General features: G+C 34.5%; 1 protein-coding gene across 7 annotated transcripts in view; it reads left to right on the top strand.

Annotated features, from left to right (window-relative positions):
* Positions 1-19,760, top strand: part of LOC135835880 (zwei Ig domain protein zig-8-like) — a 294,812-nt gene that overhangs the window by 143,793 nt on the left and 131,259 nt on the right. For 5 of the 7 annotated variants that reach the window (XM_065350344.1, XM_065350346.1, XM_065350343.1 and 2 more), the window contains exon 3: positions 18,587-18,676. The exons of the other annotated variants lie outside the window; for them this stretch is intronic. The gene's annotated coding sequence lies outside the window, so the exon portion shown is untranslated. The remainder of the gene's footprint in view (positions 1-18,586; positions 18,677-19,760) is intronic. 7 annotated transcript variants of the gene reach the window in all.

Below are 19,760 nucleotides of genomic sequence, written 5' to 3'. Positions count from 1 at the left end.
ATAGAAATATTTTCCTAAGGGGTGAGAAATTACCTATGCCTGGTTGCATATCTCTATGCAACCTAAATCACATTCTCATCTGTACATACTAAAACCAAGTTCGTAACTAATAAATAATTACGAGACAACCATTTTAAATTATTTATTGATGAAATAAATACCAATAAAATAACCTAATTAATAGTGCAAATAATATTGCATTAATTATCGTAAGGATAATCAATGAAATTACCATAAACTGGTGAATAGACCTAATTTTACGTTATGTATATTAAGCTTGCATCTCAGGACGAATCCTGGTCTAACGATGGTTACATAAGTGAAATTAGAACAAGCTATTCCTTAATTTCTAATTTATTCGTTGCTCAATGTAGTTAGGTGCAAATGCTCCACTACATTGAGTCATTTCTATTATTTAATTACGATATAATTATAATTAAATAATGATCGTTTGGAGTGTGTTTCAACACTTACCCAACTGTTCACGTTAATCATCTCTTCGGGGGCTCACCAATACTAGGCCCAGCGATGATTATGATTTAATCTTGTACACCTTCAGCAAGTAGACTCTCCTATGGTCGACAAATAGGAGGCCTACCAAGATTCCGAATAATCGCGACGTCCGATTCGAAACATACCGCGAATACCGTTAAAATACACAATTTTATCCGAACAAGCGGGTAATTCTTAAATTATAAAAAATGCAAGGAGCCACGAGGGCTAAAATCACCAAAACGTTGACTACATTACGAAGAGCTCGAGATCTCGTAAAGAAGTGAAGAAGATGTTCTTCGCAATCCTGGTCCAGACCCAGGATCGCGGTATTTTACAAGTAACCTTGTGTCTTGACCTACAAACTGGTTATTCTGATAATAACCACCCTAGAGCGGATTACACCAGAACTACCATAGGCAGTTAAGGCATGTCTGCTCATCACAAATGCCCCCCATGGACTTACCCTATGAACAAGGTCATCGGGGGAGACCATGGAACAAGAGACAAATGATAGAGTGACATGCCAGAGGTGCCCCTCTCCCCCCCACCGTACCTAATATCCCTAAGGATATGCCTATATGCCCCCCTTGGTCTGCTACGAGGACCGCAGGCCAAATGGTAAGGCAAAAGAACAAAAGGTAGACAGAGAGAAGAAAAATAATTTAGAATGGTGTCAGTTGTGCACTCACTTGATACAAAAGTGACCCCACTGAGCACCAAGAATGAATGGTTACGTTCAATCGAAAGTAACTCAGTGCAAAGCCAAAATATACATCAAAGACGAGGTGCACAAAAATGACATCAAAACAAAAGGTCAAAAAGGTGAAAAAGATAGAAATAGACACAAAAAGAGGTTACAATATTTGGGAATAACCCACGATTTTATATAAATCATAAAGTATAAATTTTGACTCCATCCCACATGTTTTACGCCAAAGGTTAATTTGGGGTCAGGAGGGGGTCAATCTGGATTTCTTCACTATAAATATGCGGAAGTACATATTTGCGAGCATCTGGTAAGTAGTATTTAATTTTGAGCGTTAAATAAATTTAGAATAATTTAGTAACAATTTTTTAATTGTTGCAGGTGCAGTTCAAGAATAAGAAAAATGGTTCCAGAAGGGTTTGTCGACATCGTTTCAATTTTTAGTATAATGTGGATAGTCTGCAACATTAGGGTATTAATTTAGAATTTTTGTTTTTCTGTTCCAGGTGTTCAAAATGAAGAACAGAAGAAAGAACCGGAAATTTTGAAAAAATAATCCAAAATAATGGTGAAAAAAGCGAGAATGATATCAGTGAACAAGCATAGGTAGGTGTATTGCACAAATTTTGAATTTGCTAAGAGCTAGTTGAGCAAATATTACTCAACAGTTGGTCTCATTATACAAACAAACCAAAAAAAAAAAATATCAAAGGTTTTCAAAAGTTGAGAAAAAATTATGGAAATGATGGATGGACTTATACGTAAGAACCAAATTGGGTACAATAATGTGGAATTTTGCGTAATTGTAAGTACAAGATGCAAAAAATTCAAGTACAATATTACATCATGAGAACATCTGTCAAAAAATGCATCGTCTAATTAATTAGCATATTTGGTCAATAATTTGCATAAGTTGTTGATTGAAGGCATGATGATTAATTGATGTGAACTTTTTCAGCTTTGCAGTTCAATTTGTGGAAATTGCAGAATTTTAAGGGCAGCAATAATGGATGTAGTGCAGTATAGCAAGAAATGATATTTAACAACTCGTATACAGATGATTAAGAAAATGAATGGAATCGAGGCTGTCAGACAGAAACAATTGGGTAAGTACATACGTTTTTATACGTAGGTATTATTGTAGTCTAGCTAGTCTATCGTAAATTATGATAAAGTTATTGTGGGCTAAATTTTTTCGAACTTGAGTCCTTTTTGGAGTACATTGGCAAATTTCAGCTTGAACTGTTCAGCAATTACTGTATTGTTCTCATTCTTTGAGTTCCATTTGGACCTTATTAGCAGCCAAAATTTCTACCTAAATTTGATAAAATTTGCATGGAAAAGAAAGATGAATAATTAATTTTCGAACTTGAATCCTTTGCTGGCAGGCCATAAATTTGGACTTTTCTAATAGGTGACCAATTGCATATATTGTCTTGTAGGAAGATTCGTTGATGACTGTATGGCTTGATGCTAAAATTTTTGAAAGAAAATGTTCGAAAAAATGATACATTCTTACTCAATTTCATCCAGTTGTAGTGTTTTCTGGGCTGCATTTTTTTTGTAGGTTTTTTATGGTTTTCTTTGTAATGTGCCCCAGTTCTGTAAAGTTTCCTATTTGTGATGAAAAAGAGAAAACAAATGCAAAAAATACACAAATGATGAGATGTTATTATCTCATTTATTTTTCGATGCAAAATTTATATTTTGATTGCAAAAAATACAAGAAAAAGTATATACAACTTTTTCGACAATGATATAAACGTAAAAAGGATAAGTAAATATAATATCACTGGTTGTATGAGTGAATGCGAAAACACACAAAAAAATAATGAAATAAGAGTAAAAAAAAAAAAATGAGATTACAGCCAATGATAAGAAGTAATAATTTTGAACAAACTTCAAAAGTATTCGCAGACGATATATCTGGAAAAATTGAAAAGTGCCAAAATTGAAAGTTTCATGATCATGGTAAATCTTTTGGAAATTACAAGAATCAACATGTAAACATAGATAAAAAAAATTAAGAAAAATGCAAAAAATAAGTCTTCGCTTGAAAAATTATGCACAAAATGCAATATTTTCCGATAAAATAAATCGACACCAGCGATACAAAATGAAAATAAAAGAAATTATGAAAACTTCGAAAAAATGAGGTATAAAAAATAAAAGAAAAGAACTAAAAAAAAAAAAAAAATATAAAATAAACAAAAATGACTGATATTGGTCGAAACCAAAATGCATTTGAAAGTTGGCTTAAACTAGGACAAATATAAAATAAGGTTATGAATTATTCATAACGGTTCCAACTTCAGCGCAAATGCACTATGATTTTGTACAGAAGGGGGTAGGGGAGGGAATGAAGAATTATTCCTCGCCCTCATTGATCATTTCAATATCAGAATCTTGAGCAGATTCTTCCCCTTCTGTGGAAGTTTCGCCGGTTTCCTTATCATCGTCAGTGGGAGAAGGGATGTTAAGTCCTTCTTCAAATTGTGCCATATTAAGGGCCAATTGGGCTTCTTGCGATAGAGGATCTGTTTGGACTTCTACAGTGACAGCTTCGGAAACGTGTACTGGCGATTGGGTTAAATCTATCATCATCGGCGATGACGATTCAGTGATGTTGTCGTTACTCTTCTGGTGATTCGCTGATTTTTCTTGTTCGATTGATTTTTCCATTTCCGCCTTTTTTCTGGCAGCATACTGTTCACGTAATTGCTGTTTTCGAAATAGCGCACGACGCCTGTTGATTTTATCGAGATTGTCTTCGGCAATTTTTCTTTCAGCATTTTTAGCAGCGAGTCTTTTGACGAGTTCATCAGTCGCTTTTTCAAGTTGTTCGTCCGTGAGAGTTATAGGAGCTGCGGGTTGCGATGAGGGACCCGGAGAAGGTTCTGTGATGGTTTCCTCCATTGCATCGTCGAATTGACCCGAATACAGTGAATTGGTTTCTGTTGGATTTGTCGAGGGTGAAATCTGTTCAGGGCTGGTAGGGTTTTCGGATTCTACCGCCGAATCAGTAGCTCCAGTTGACGTTGCAGATTCGTTGCCACTTTCTCCGGTTTTTTGTTTCTTTTTTATTTCCGGGATATATCGTTGTCGAATAGCGTCAAGTGCTTCTCTGTACGCGAGCGGTGAGTAGAACGGTCCAATTGGGTCGTGGAATGGTATACGAGTAACGACTGACTGAAATAGCTCAGGAACGCGTGTAATTGTTCCATTGAATAAAGGTCCCCAATTGGAATCCAATACGTCTCTGATTGCGGTGAATGATCGATGCGAAGCGCGAGGGTGCGGTAGAAGTGGTACCAATATCACTTCTTCAACGTGGAAATGTTTTAATAACACGCACAAGTTGTTCAACAGCGCTGTGAATTCGTCAGAGGAGGTGTTACATGCAATATCGAAATGTCCTATTGATAACATGATTCGAGATGGTAGCATCTCGAAGGTGTTCAAATATCGAATAAGATCCGAAAGCAAAAGGTCTCGGCGGTATAGGTTGAAATCTTGTTCATCATCGTATGGTTTTCCTCTTTGTAATAATTCAACGATTGCGCAAATATGGCCGTCGCCAACCAATAATACCGTATATGCAAAGAATGCCGTGAGATATTCATTTTCTCGTAATTTAAATCCGGCCGCAGTGAAATAGTATGGATAGCTATTTAATGGATAGTAGGGTTTTAGCGCGTCAGAAGTAATTCCGTAGCGATGGCGGTATTTTCGATGATATGCGCCGCGTTTGCACTTGTGCCTTTTTTCGATTTAGGTTTTGGGATTTTTGGTCGCACCGTTCGTAGTCCTCTTCCTCTTGCTTTCATCGCAGCGTAGATACGTCGTTTAGCCGCTTCGTGTTCTGGATCTTGAGTACAACCGCCAAATTCTGATTGAGTATCACGAATTGGAGGGCGAATAGGAAGGGAGTTGGAAAGAGATCTGCTACGAAGACGTACTATCGGTGGTATAATCGTTTGGTCGAAGTGTAACGTTGGACGTGCTGGAGTTTGTAAACGGTATGTCCCAGGTCGAGGTGGAATAATCGTGAGTGGCGTAATCGGTGGAACAGGTGGAGCAGGTGTCGTTATGCTATCGAGTGCGTGCGAGTATCTCGCAGAGAGATCTCGCATTTGCGTTTGTAGCATAGCACATTTCAAAGTTAAGGAGTTTACTTGGTTTTGGAGTAAGTCCGTACGCATCTCAGTCTTCGTCTCACTTTCTTTTCTAGGATCCGGTCGTGGCAGCGTGTCTATCGATCGAAAACTATTCGCGTTTATTGGGGCGTTACAACAAGGGCAAACGTTCTGTTACTTTAAATTTCTCAGAATGATTTCTTGGTAGCATCTGTGGTGGAAAAAATGTCCGCATGTTGACTGATATTTAACCTCGTTGTCGTACATCGATAGGAGGCGTCCGCATTTCGCACAGGTAGTCGTACTTGGGGGATTGTTCTTTTTCATAGCGAAAAGAAATCTGTAAAAAATTGTAAAATCAAGCATATAAAATCATCATATGAAATTCAAAAACAACATGTTGAATATTTTTGATAAGAAAATTGTTTATATTTTGACTTGAGATGAGGGCGAATCTAGTGATAGAAAAAGGAATTAGCGGAAAAGATGAAAAAATGATTGATTTTAGCGTTCCTGGTGGTGAAAAAATTGAACTAGGAATTTTTTAGAAAAATAATTTTTGAACTTCTACTTTAGCACTTCAAGTGGTTAAAAAAAAAAGTAAATACACTTGGATTTTGATCTGACTAATGTTGGCACTCCTGGTGAAATTTAGATAAACTAAGAGATTTGGAAATCTGTTGATTTTGAGAATTTTGAGTGATAAGGGGAATTTTTTGAAAAAATTTAGGTATTATTTTAGATAAATAGGCTAGCTATGTTTAATTTTGTATAAAAATATCAATAATTAATCCAAATGTTATTGTTTTATCTGTTTCAGGAGTCCAAAGAGAACTGGTTTCGTAGCTAGCTATTTTGAAAGTAATCGAACGTTTGGAGTGCAGATAATTTTCAAAAAATCAAATTTGGGTGAGTAATTTTGATTTTAGAATATTTACATTTCAGTGCTAAAGTATTTGATTATGTTTAAAAATCAAAATAACTGATCTAAAATGTTTTCTGTTTACTGAATCGAAGGTGAAAAATGGTGACCGAAGGAGTAAATTTGGAGTTCCAGAAAGTAGAGATTTTATTCACGAAGATTCAAAATTCAGATAAGTTGAAATTTTTATATCGAACCAAAGTGATATAAAAATGTATAATTTTTGAATAAAATATTAAAAAGATGTTTATTTTTGACTTTTTTACAGAATAGGATAATTTAAGATGATTCAGCAGCTGATTTTACTCGAAGAGAAGAAGCATAACACAATATTTGCAAGTGAGTGATTTTCGTTGCTTGTAGTTTCAATATGTTTACATAACATATTGGCTCATCCGAATATTAATGAGCTTTGTAATTTTTTACAGCCAGTAGCAAAATTCCAAGTCGAAACATTGGAGTATTCAGCTGTAAAGTATTATTCCTATTGTCTTCGAAGATTCATGTTATATAGGTAACTGAATTTGAATCTTTCTAGTCATATTACCAATCAATATTGATGTTCTGTTATTAATTGAAGATATACTTTTGTTTAGAAATCAAAAAGGTGCGGTCAACGCAGCAATCGAGAATTTCGAGTTCAAAAAGTTGGATTTTCTGCTGACAAAATGATATTAAAGTTCACCTTATAACCAAGTGATCATTTTTTGCCTCGTACCGCTATTAATCTACGTCAAGCCAGGTACCCTAGCTCTTATTAATAATTAATGCGTACGAAACAACTTATTTTTTATTTTTTGTACATAAGATTTATACTTATTTATACAAACAATAATGTGCTAAATTATGATTGAATAGGTGATCTGGATTCGAAGAAATTCTTCCAGATTGTGGTGTTATGGGGGTGGATTCATCCTTGTGGAAGGTAAGCTTTATTTCGTTCTGGTTCTATTTATTAGTTGTTTTACGTTAATAAAAATGTAAAGAATGAGAAATGAAGCTTCTTTTGAATATTTTCGTTAAGTGCGATAACTTTTTGATATTACGTTAATTTGAAATTGAAAAATTACATTACTGTTTAGCCAGAGAAAAAATTAAAATAAAAGTTATAAAGATAAGCTATCATATTAAAATTCTAGGAGTAATACTACAAAGAATAGTTCTTTATAACAGTAGAACATTATTGGAGTATTTTATCAATTTCGTTTGCCAAATTCTGTTGTTGTAGAATAATTTGGTTGTAGATGTTTGGCTTTACCCAATATTCTTTTATTATGCCGTATTTGATCACATAAATTTTTCTCTCACGGACGCCAACAAGATAGGTTGGTCGGGTGATATTAGTTGGTATCACAGTGCAGGGATTGGGGAGTATGGAATACGTTTCTGTTCCAATATGAATTCCTGGTATTCCCGACATTTTTCTGTGTAGGAAGAAAACAAAAACAAAAAGCATGCAAGAGTTGATTAGATACATTACCGAAGATAAATATCACTGAAAATTTGTTAATTCAGTGACTAAATTCTTTGACATAGAGATTGTTGAAAGAAACATGAACTTTTGTGTTGAATTTCCAGTTGAAAGTCATAATTTTTGAATCGTGAGAAATAGGTAGGTAGGTAAATAGGTAATTTCAATGTGCCTATTTATCTTAGAATTTTGATTAATTTTGAAGTCAGAACGTTTTATCCTAACTAACTATCTATACTACATGAATTTTGGTCATAAAATTAGATTTTTGTGTTGGTAGGTATGTACCTATCTATTGAAAATTTGAGTAAAAATGATCGAATTTTCTCCGTATTTGATATCATTATGTTAAGTATATGATAAAAATGTAAAAAATTTCAAAAAGAGGGGGGAGAGACAAATTTGGTAGGTATTGAAGATACCTATTTGCGAAAAATTGTCACGAATTCTCATCTGTTGAGAGGAAAATTTATGTTTTTGTAGCCATTTGATTTTGTTTGGTCAATTGATTTAGAATTTAGTAGGTAGAAACCTAGTTGTTTTAGACTTTGACACTTTATAGAAATGAAATACTTCCACTTTTATTATGATTTTCAGGTATTGGAGCGAAACGTGTAACAATCTCGAATGACAGAGCAGACCATCTTAACAAAGTACATTCTCATTGTCATATGGGTAAGAACATGCATGTATTCTATGTATAATTGGATTTTTACTCACTAATATTGTTCAGGATACGCAAAATTCAATACGATTAACTCGATGGCCGCAAAAAATGGACAAAAAGCACAGGAGATATGACCAAATATACAAGTATCAGGCACAATGTTGCACGAATATATAACAACTTATAGTGGATGATGAAAGTATAGAAAAAATAAATCGTTGGCTTTTGGTCTTCGAGTTTAGCAAGAGTAGACGAAAAAATGTCTTTTCTTGCCTAAACTGGACCGGAAATTACCGATCTATGATATTATGTTTATAAACATAGTCGACGAAATATTACCAATGGGTAATAAAAATCAGATGTAACGCAGGTCTGTCAATGAGTCAGTTATCTCGACCATCGACTAGAGCTGATTACATTGTATTTGGATATGTAGCTTGCGTATCAGTATAAGCCAGTTGGGATATGTCAAGACAGCAAATTCACTACAATAAAATGTGGTGGTTTTTATAGCCTTTTCAAAAACGTTCCGTTCAACTGCCGCATATGCAACAGGAATGTACACTCGTGATAAACAAGTTGCGTTTTTGACTGGGTAGGTATATACCTACCAAAGTTGGAAAAAAAGGCAGGAAAATACCAAATATTGCTATATTTTGACATATTGGCTTATGAAATAATGATTTTTGGATAGTGGGTTCAGAATATGGAAAGTTTGATTGGGGTATAGGATGGTGAAGAGGTGTTGACTCGTAGGTAGGTAGGTAAGGAATTGCATAAAAAGGTTTTGGAAAAATTTGGAAAAATTTGAGAAAGTTGTTTGAAGGTAAAAAGATCGTGATTTTTAGCATGAATGATAGGATTTGAAATGCACACATTTGGGAATGTACATATTTGTATTGGGAAATTTTAGGATTTTTCAAAAAATGTGAAAAATGAGTTTTGAAGGTGAAATTTTAATCAGACGATATATTGAGAATCTAGGTGGAGAAATGAAGGATTTTAATTAGGAGTTTTGGGATTTTATTAAAAGAAGAGATTTTTGGGTTTTTTGAGAAAAAATTTTGAAAGGTACTTAAAGATGAAGTGTTTTTGAATCTTAATACCAAAATAATTGAATAAGTCTTTTAGTGGTTTTTGGCGTCACATAGTGATGCATTTTGTTATTCAAATACTGATTTTGATTTTTTGTCTGAATTTAAAAAATTTTGAAATTTGATTTTAAGATGTCCAATTATGCAACTTTTAATTCTTTTGACAGTTTTATATTTTTAGAGAGGTGTATTTTATTTTCAAAATAGGATTTTTGAATTCGAATTTTAATCTTTTTTAGTGATTTTTGTATAAGTTTTTAAATCTTTTTAGAAGTGAAAATAGTTGTTTTTGATCAAAGTTTTAGATATTTTTATGGAAAATTAGAATATTTGTTAAAGTTTTCAAAATTTGATACCAAAGAATGGTATATTTTATGGTTCAAGAAGGAATGGGGTGAAATGATTTTTTAATGGAATCTTAGAATTTATAGGTATGATGAATGGAAAGAAATGCACAAAAATTTATGGAAAAGGGAATTATGAATTTTCATGAATGAATAAAACTTCATGAAAATGTTGATAAAATTTTGCAAAAATGAGACTTTTATTTCGAGAAAAAATTAAAAGCAAGAATTTTTGTTCAATTTTACCTGATTGACGATTTTACAAACTTTCATTGACTTTTTGATGATTGTGCGTTGTCTTGATCGAGTTTAATTAATTCAAGCGCATCTGCAATTTGAGCTTCAAGTTCAGCTTCGTCCTGGAATTCGCCTGTTGGAGAATTAGGAGGAGTGTGAAATACTGAGCAATAGAATGAGCCAGTGAGATCTCGATTGTAGAAAGGACGATTTCTTGAATTCCAAGGGAATTTTCGTTCAAAGGCTCTTCTTTCTCTTGCCATTCTGGCTTGTAATATTTTATTCTTAGCCATTCTGTCCAAGAGATTTTGAGCTGCAAATGTTATATTTGAATATCTCGATGGTAGGGTTTTGAATTTATAAATTTTACCATTAATGACTCGTTGAACTTTCTGCGGATGAGTTGGATTATAGATGGGTACTTTAACATATGCATGATCTTTGTCCTGATTATTTTCGAGTGATTTTTCATCATTTGAGTTCATTCTTGAGATATTTTCTACATCTATCTCCATGGCCAAGACTGGAACAATCTCACCTTGGGTATTTGAGGGTAGAAAGTCGATCTTAAATTTGAGGTGGAGTGGTGGTTTACACCACACGACCCTTTCTGAGATGTCTAAGGTCATTTTGTAGAAATACATGGAAAGACGGCCAAAAATAAAAGTATTCTCATTTGACTCAATAATGTAAAATGGTACTTTGACCATGGCGTTTCCGATGAACATGGTTATTTGTACCGCATAATCCGACGTTGTCACTTTCGCAGCATTGGCTAAATTTAAGTCCACTCTGTATCGCAATTTTACGTATTTAAGGTCATCAGGGGCGTCTAAGATGAATGTATTTAATACAGGTCTCGATATCACGTTCGGGAGTGCCCCTGAATCCAGCTGTAATGCAACCTGGCGGTACCCAATCTTAACTGGAATAATGCAAGCTGGATCACGTATGTCATTATGTAAAAGTTGAGTTTGAGTGGACTCAGAGAGAGATTCAGCAGATTCACAAAGCTCTCTCGGTGGTGTTGGCTTTGGAGTTGAGGTATTTTCTTGAGAATTGTGTTTTATTCTACAAGTATGCCATTTCTGGCTCGTATGTGGCGGTTCCAAAAATTGACTGATATTTTCCATTGTCAATTCGCCTAAAGTTCCCTCAATAGGTAACTCTGCTTGAGATGAATCTTGAAAAATAACTGGGCGGGGGGAGTCATCCCTGTAACTACTGGTTCGTCTTCGAGTTTGAATATTGAAGGCATCCAATTCCGTCTCTGGCCACCCTGGGTCAATTTTGGGAGCTCGGTGGGGGTTGAAGAGTTGTTTCAACTCACCTCGAAACCAAAATCTCGAGTTGCATCGTGAATGTTCATTCAAGGTTATTCCTAATCGAGTAATTTCAGTTTCGATTGCTTCGTAGACTTCTTTGTATTCTGAAGTAGCGGGAAAATATCGGTGAAGATTAGGCACAAAATGAAATTTCCGAAAAATTGGTAAAATTTCATCATTATTTCCGCGTTTAGGTCGAACATATTGAGTGCCAGCTCTAGTGACAGTTTCTATCTCTAGAAATTGCATAGAGGGACCTCTCAGAAAAATTATACGAGGATCAATCGCGACATTCAGGAATATATTTTTAAATTCAATATACCTGAGTATCTTCACATCCTGGTCATCAGGAGTCCTTGGTTTCACCAGAGGAAACAATAGGACGATGCATTCTGCATCTTTCTGGAGCAGTAGATTTATAACGCGTCGTAATTGTTCTTCTACAATTCTGTAGGGCTTTTTAGAATAATTCAATTCTAATTGGCAAGCTGACAGAATGAATTTGGACCTAGGTGGGAAGGTCACTGTCCTCAATTTTTCGAAAAGCTCAGTAATTGAAATCTGATCGCGGAGATACTCCGGAAGTTCTCTATTTAGTGCCATTCTACCTCTCGCCATATAGTAAGCTAGACTATCGCCTACCCAAATGAAATTTGCCAAAATAGGTTCCGTTGGAGCTGGAAAATTTGGAGAATTTGGTCTCGGATGTGTTGATAATTTTCCACTTGAAGAAATTGAGCTTTCTGAAGCACTCAATTTTCTGGAAATTTCCGAAGTCATCATATTGACAGGAGCTTCTATTATTTCATCGTCGATAGGATCATCCAAAATTACACGAAGTGCATCGGCAATTGAAATTTCATCAATTTCCTCACTTTCTACTGCTGAAAATTCGACTGGGTCTTCGATGTCATCAGTGTAGTCTAGCTCAATTCGAGGTAGGGGTATCGAGAATGATTTTATCACGAAGTGTGACGATTCTGAATTTGACAAATATTTTAAAGTTGAGAATGGAGGAAGTGTAGCAGGAGTCGTCGTCAAGTCAACTGGTTCAGGATCACTGCACTTTTCCGAAGAATTTTCAATTTTGATTTCTGGAGAAGGCTCCAAGTCCTTCTCAGATGCAGATGCATCTTTTTTATCATTGGATTCGCATTCGGACATTTTCAAAATTAAAAATGATTGCAAATCTAAAGAATGATTTTTCAAAAATTTTGCAAATTAATGCAACGAATTAAATTCGAAACGAAATAAATGTGTTTTAATCAAATGAACTCGAACTAAAAAGAATCACGAATTCGAAAGTATAACTCGAATACAAAGTTCCATTCGGCGCGAAGAAAATCACTGTACTGGTGTGGTCATAGTTCCAGCTTCATAGAAGTGTCGAAGATGTAAAGTTTTGACCTTTAACTTTGTCCAATTGTCAACTTGTTGGCCTTGAATACATTTCCTATGACAATTCATTTAACAGTGAAATCTTGAGTTGCTGGAGTCGGCAAGATCTAAGGGTTAGTATGTACAGCTTAATAGATAATTAGGTGCTAAAACTAATTACATATCGTAAAACAATACATTACATATGTTAGAGTGAGAACGACTTGTTAGACAAGGACAAAACGACTATAAAAATGGCTGGTTCAGTACAGTACTAAGAGCAGATTTTTTCGAGTTTTATTGTCTTGTTTGTCAAAAATTTACAAGACGATTCGGAGATGCTGTACTTGTGCTTCTATTTTAAGCTTGTACAGTTGAAATTTAATGGTTTTTGTCGGCATCCTAGAAGGTACAAAGAGGTGTAGGTTGACAATTGTCACCTATCTAACCAATTTTATTACACCTTCTAGATGTACATGAGCAGTTCACAAGGAAGAATTTTGCTCATTTAATGACTGTGTCGGCAGTGGTCTTTGAAGTTTCTGCCGGGAGGAGGTGGGGTATGGGAGGAAAAATATTGTATTCGATGTACAATATGAAATGATTTTCGTCTTGACAGAGATGCTAGGATTTTTCGTCCTTGGCATTGAAAAAGTGGTCAAGGTGGTTGCTGAGAACTGTGTCAAATATTGGTAAAGAATTGAACTGATATTTCTGCCATCTATAGCCAGCTTGAGCTACGTGACAAAATTCGCGCCATATTTTGTGAATATGGGTAAAACTTCGCCATGTGAGCCCAAGGTGGCTGAAGGAGAAAATCTCACGCCATTTTCATCGATGCCTGGTAAAGATCATTTCTCTATGCTCGGAAGAATATAGAAACAAGTACCATGCATTGAGTGTCAAATGTGGCGGTTTTTACCTTGACAATGGTTCAAAGTCACAACCAAATGACCTACTGAAATGTGTGCCATGTCTGAAAATAGTACACGAGGTGTTATAGCTGTATAAGATCTCGTGTGGAAAACGAGGTGGCGAGCTATAGTTTTCAAGACGAATCTTTGGAAGAATAATTTGTACAGAGTACAAATGTTGGAATTTGGGTATATTTTTGCGATGTCTTTTGAGAGCTCATTTTTCGTTATGAAAAATTGGTCTCACATTTCATCTAGATTAATGCTATAAAAATTATGGGATTTTTCAGTTAGGGAATTTTTAAAATGGAAAAGCATCAATCTTTGGGGTTTTGAAAAATAATTATTGGAAAAAATTGGGGCTAGTTTTGTTATGTAGGTAACTGTCTCTTTGACAGGAATAACCTTATTGATAGAGCTTATTTTCGTGTACGAGAAAATTCACAAGTCTACGAAAAGTTTGAAAATTTCTATACTCGAAAATTTTTGGAGAAAATAGGTGTTATTTGGTGTATTCAGAGAATGTAGTGCATGTAGGTTACGATTCATGATGGTATTTTTCGAAATTAAATATGTCGCTGGCTCATTTCACCGCCTGTGAAGATTGCCTTAGAAGCATATTCTCGAAAAATAACCATATCTATTTTTTATATCTCACAAAACGCAATATGAGTGTGATGAGATTTTCTTGGAATTAAATATTCCTTCAGCTCATTCCACCGCCTGTGGAGATTGCCTCAGAAGAATATTCTCGAAGATTCACCACACTTTTTCTTGTATTTTATGAGATTTAGTTCTTGTAGTGATTAAAAATAGATCATGATTTGTGGAAGAAGATGATTCGGTAAAATTAATTCATCTTAACTATCCACTTTACGTAATCTTCAGCACATTTTGTTCTATATAATACACCAAATTTATTAAATTTTCTGCCCCGGTTCTGTGATAGAACATGGTACAGAAAGATTTTAACTTTTCGACATGTCAGTTTTTGGTTACCAAAAGTAACTGATAATGTGAAAATTCTTTAGTTGAGTTGGATAGAAATATTTTCCTAAGGGGTGAGAAATTACCTATGCCTGGTTGCATATCTCTATGCAACCTAAATCACATTCTCATCTGTACATACTAAAACCAAGTTCGTAACTAATAAATAATTACGAGACAACCATTTTAAATTATTTATTGATGAAATAAATACCAATAAAATAACCTAATTAATAGTGCAAATAATATTGCATTAATTATCGTAAGGATAATCAATGAAATTACCATAAACTGGTGAATAGACCTAATTTTACGTTATGTATATTAAGCTTGCATCTCAGGACGAATCCTGGTCTAACGATGGTTACATAAGTGAAATTAGAACAAGCTATTCCTTAATTTCTAATTTATTCGTTGCTCAATGTAGTTAGGTGCAAATGCTCCACTACATTGAGTCATTTCTATTATTTAATTACGATATAATTATAATTAAATAATGATCGTTTGGAGTGTGTTTCAACACTTACCCAACTGTTCACGTTAATCATCTCTTCAGGGGCTCACCAATACTAGGCCCAGCGATGATTATGATTTAATCTTGTACACCTTCAGCAAGTAGACTCTCCTATGGTCGACAAATAGGAGGCCTACCAAGATTCCGAATAATCGCGACGTCCGATTCGAAACATACCGCGAATACCGTTAAAATACACAATTTTATCCGAACAAGCGGGTAATTCTTAAATTATAAAAAATGCAAGGAGCCACGAGGGCTAAAATCACCAAAACGTTGACTACATTACGAAGAGCTCGAGATCTCGTAAAGAAGTGAAGAAGATGTTCTTCGCAATCCTGGTCCAGACCCAGGATCGCGGTATTTTACAAGTAACCTTGTGTCTTGACCTACAAACTGGTTATTCTGATAATAACCACCCTAGAGCGGATTACACCAGAACTACCATAGGCAGTTAAGGCATGTCTACTCATCACAATTTTTTAGAAATTGAGTTTTAATTGGGCTTTTTTGTATACCAAGGCGGTGATGCTTGAAAATCGCAATCGATCGTAATTGGCCTCATCGGTAGTTATTTTTTTTTGGTTTGCAATGCTTGAAAATCGTAATGAGCGTAAGGTATCGTAATGATTGTGGAATTTTGCGTCCAAAAATGAAAATTACGTGGTTACTTACGAGTAAAAAATGTAAAAGTTTTCTAATCTAATTCGATCTTTGTCCATTTTCATTGGATTTTCAATTAATTTCATTTTCAATACGCGATCAAATGCAATTCAATTTGAATTTAAAATTTCTAATATACATTTTAAAAAACGTAGAACGAGATATAGATATGAAAAAATTTGCCACTCCAGTTTCATTTCAAGCAGCCAACAATTTCTCAAAAAAAAATTTATCATTATTATCAACTTTTCAAGCATAGCAGTTTCCCAATACGACAGTTCACGCTGTTTTCGTCAAAATTTTCATTACGACCGATCACACTGATAAAGCCGATTACGAATTTCAAGCATCACCGCCCAAGTCTTTAAAAACTGAAGAATTCAAAAATTCACCTTGAGTCGACTGTGAGGTATTTTTAAGCCGGGGAAAATTCCACGCATGTGAAACCGATTTTGGAAAAATGGTGTGTAATTGGTCGAGTATTGATCACTGATGCAAATAATAAAATCTGTATCGATCGTATCGCTTTATACCTAAGTGCCAAATATCACCCCCACCCCTCCCACACACATTGATCTGCGAAGTCGAACGTATGATACATATAAAATTTCAGCTTTCGTACTTATAGAAAGTATGTTTTTCAAAAATTGGCTGAAAGTTCCAGAACTGCTCAAAATGACTCGAAAGAACTTCCAATCAATTGAAAGAGGGTTCTACATAAAAAATGCTAGAATTGTAAATCGCATTCTTACACAAGATTTTGCAAATCCATGACTGAAAAAAATTCAAAAATATTGGTTTTAAAAAAAATCGAAAAATCAATTTACGGAACATGAATTGGAGGGTTTTTGGACATTCTTTCTCGATCTAGTATTATTGAATTAAAATCTAAATGTACCACCTCTAAAAGTTCTGAAGGTTACTCTGATAAGTACAGCTGCTGTAGTGCCCTATTTTAGGAATTTGCTTCAAATATGAAGTGTGGTCTTGCCCAAAATTCGTTGGTAAGTGTTTTTGACAAATTGTTGACACATTTTTGGAGTTGGAATTCTGCGCTGAAAAATTTTGTTGCAAACATTTTTACGTATTATGCATATTTTTTTCCAAAAAAAATCCGCAAAAATCTGGTATTTTGAGAGGTTTTTTGAAAAAATGAGCACGTTGCAGACAATTTTTTTTATTAAACTCCTATGTTGGGTGAAAGTACTCATCAAACAACGCATTTCGGTGAAAACAATTTTTTTGTGCCCCCTTTCAGTCCGGAACGACGTCGCGTCGATACAAAGTTTTCTTTTGTCAATTTTACCCCTACCACTGCGATAAAAAATATTTTAAAAATTGTGTCGAAAGGCTCACCCTTCCTCTATATATTCCAGGTAGTACCTAAATTTTACCTTCACTACTCATACTCGTAGATGTTGTTTTTTTTCTCGCAGAAAACGCGTGGTTTTAGCTATACCGGTCAAGAAGAATGGGAGGGGGAGGTGGATTTTTGGGTTGAAAATTTTTTTAGAGGTTCCGAACAATAATCCATCATATGTACTTTCCCAAATCTTGGAATAGAGACATTTCACCTATCTTACCCGAGAATACCGTTTACATGAAAATGGTTCATTCCGCATAAAAAGATGACCACTGCATATTTTTCGGCCAGTTTTGGTAGCACGACGAGGCAATCAAAGTTGGAAAAAATATGTTGGTAAATAAAATCTTGTGAAACGTTTTTAAAAAATTAAAAAACATACCTATGTACATGGGTTTTATGCATATTTTTCTCGACCTTAAATTTAGTGTCTATAAAAATTGATCGGGGAGGGGAAGTTATGAGCGTGGTAAAAGTGCTGTAATGAGGTACTTTATGTAGGTATCCGTATCCAAGTTGGATATAAAAGTGTTTTTGCCCCGTTGCACTTTGCAATCCAAGTACTTACTTGTTGATTGACTCATTTTTCTCTTCGGTATCTTTTCGACGAATATTTTCTCATTTTAAAACAAGAGTGCATCGAACATGATGAGATTTTTCCTCTACACCATGATCTCGTTTAGAAAAATACGTCGATTCGTTTCCATCTTTGTGCAATTACGTGACAGCGGAACAGTGCAATAAAAATGTAAAGAAAAATACGAATCAACTTCCGTTCGCAAGTTGGCAAAAATGGGCGAGAAAACAGCTAGAAAACTTGTCGAGTTGAAGTTTTTTTTCCTTCTCTAGTCACTTTTCATTCGTAATTAAATTGACGAAAATTTTGGTTTTTACGTTGACATTGTTACGTGCAAGTTGTATATTTTATAAAAATTAGGTAAATACTCGGCGGAAGTTTTCGTCGCGCAGTTATAAAAATAAATAGCTCAATTGAAAAAACTCAACTTTTTAGTCGACTAAATATTTATCTTAATAATTTAAGCTAGGGAAAAATTATTTTTGAAAGCAAAACTTTAATACGACTCAGTCGAAACATTTGGTGGAAAAAATTTAGTGTAATTTTGAATTAAGCACCAGGGAAATCAAGAGCGTATTTATTTTCGACTATCGTTGAAGCTTGAAATGTTCCCCGAGGCTGTGGCTTTCTTTCCTTATCGGTTTAAGTTGTGTAAAGTTTAGATGCAGTATAAAACTTACAAATTTCACTCACTTGGGATATGCTGTTGATTAATCTATGATACTATGTTTTTTTTTTTCTTTTTTTGCTTCTTTAAATTCCATGTCTTATTCAAATTTACGTTTTATTTACAGGACTGTTCGCGGTTTCGCGGTACCGTCAAGTGTTGTTGCCTAGCCACAGTGTAATTACTTAGGATAAGCGATTCGTCTTCGAGAGAAAAGGTAAGCGTTATCATTTTGACGATGTTACGTCTTTTTTTCTCGACTCGAGTTCATTTTCAGTTGGTCAGTTTAAGTTCCTCTCTAGAAATAGGTTGGAAAAACAACCTATAAGGTACTGAAATCAAATAATCTTCTAGTTAGCGCGTTGAATAGAGTCGAGTGTTTATTATGTAATTTTACTCGTTCCAGGAGTGAGATTGCTTTTACGTGTATTTGAAGGCACGTGAAATCTAATCTTTTACGATGTAGATACATGATACACCTCTGTATAACTTGAAAGCAAGACGTTGTTGTGTTGTCGAGTAAATGTGAATTTCAGTGTAGCTTTCATCTTTATATGTTTTAAAGGAGAAATTCTGACCACTATATTCTCATTAAACAGCTAGCATACGTATACCTTCCTTATAAGAGAAACCTATCGAAGTATTAAAACGTAGATAGAGAAATTTATTTTCGTAATTAAAAAGCATTTTCAATAATGATTGAAAAATTTACCGAAAATTAATTTCCAACTTTAGATGAAATGAAAATCGAACCGATACTGCGAAATTACTGGTTATGAATAATTCAATATTGTATGTGTCGTGTATTTCATCAAAAGTTCCCACCAAGATGAACATTTCCACTGCAACGAAACCATTTCAATTAAATTGATGTCTGGGAGAAAGGTGGAGTACATCTACCTACTCATAAGAGACAAATTTTGATTATTCGTGTTTTATTGAAATTTATTCGAGAAAATGAAGTTGAATGTCAAATACTCGTAGACGGCAATTTCAATAAAAAGTGGAAAACTTTTACGATAATATGAGTTTTTTTTCCCACGATGACTGGAGTTTATAATTATCGACGTATTGCTTGTAAAATGCTGAAAACACCTAGTAAAATTACTAATTGAACGTGTACTTTTCAGCTTTTGTTCTCTTATCATAAAAAGCTGAGTTTTCACTGTGAAAGTTCAATTTTGAAACGTTCAAATTCAAATTACGGATCAATTTTCATCTCTTATTCACTTTCTTTGAAACCAGCTGCGAAATATTCAACAAGTAGCCAAAAATGAACCCTCGACCCTTATATAATTTCA

Source organism: Planococcus citri, chromosome 2 (genome assembly GCF_950023065.1).
Source record: "Planococcus citri chromosome 2, ihPlaCitr1.1, whole genome shotgun sequence".
In the NCBI taxonomy this organism is placed as follows: Eukaryota; Metazoa; Arthropoda; class Insecta; order Hemiptera; family Pseudococcidae; genus Planococcus; species Planococcus citri.
The sequence above is the reverse complement of the archived record's forward strand: the minus strand, read 5'-3'. Positions and strand labels throughout refer to the sequence as shown.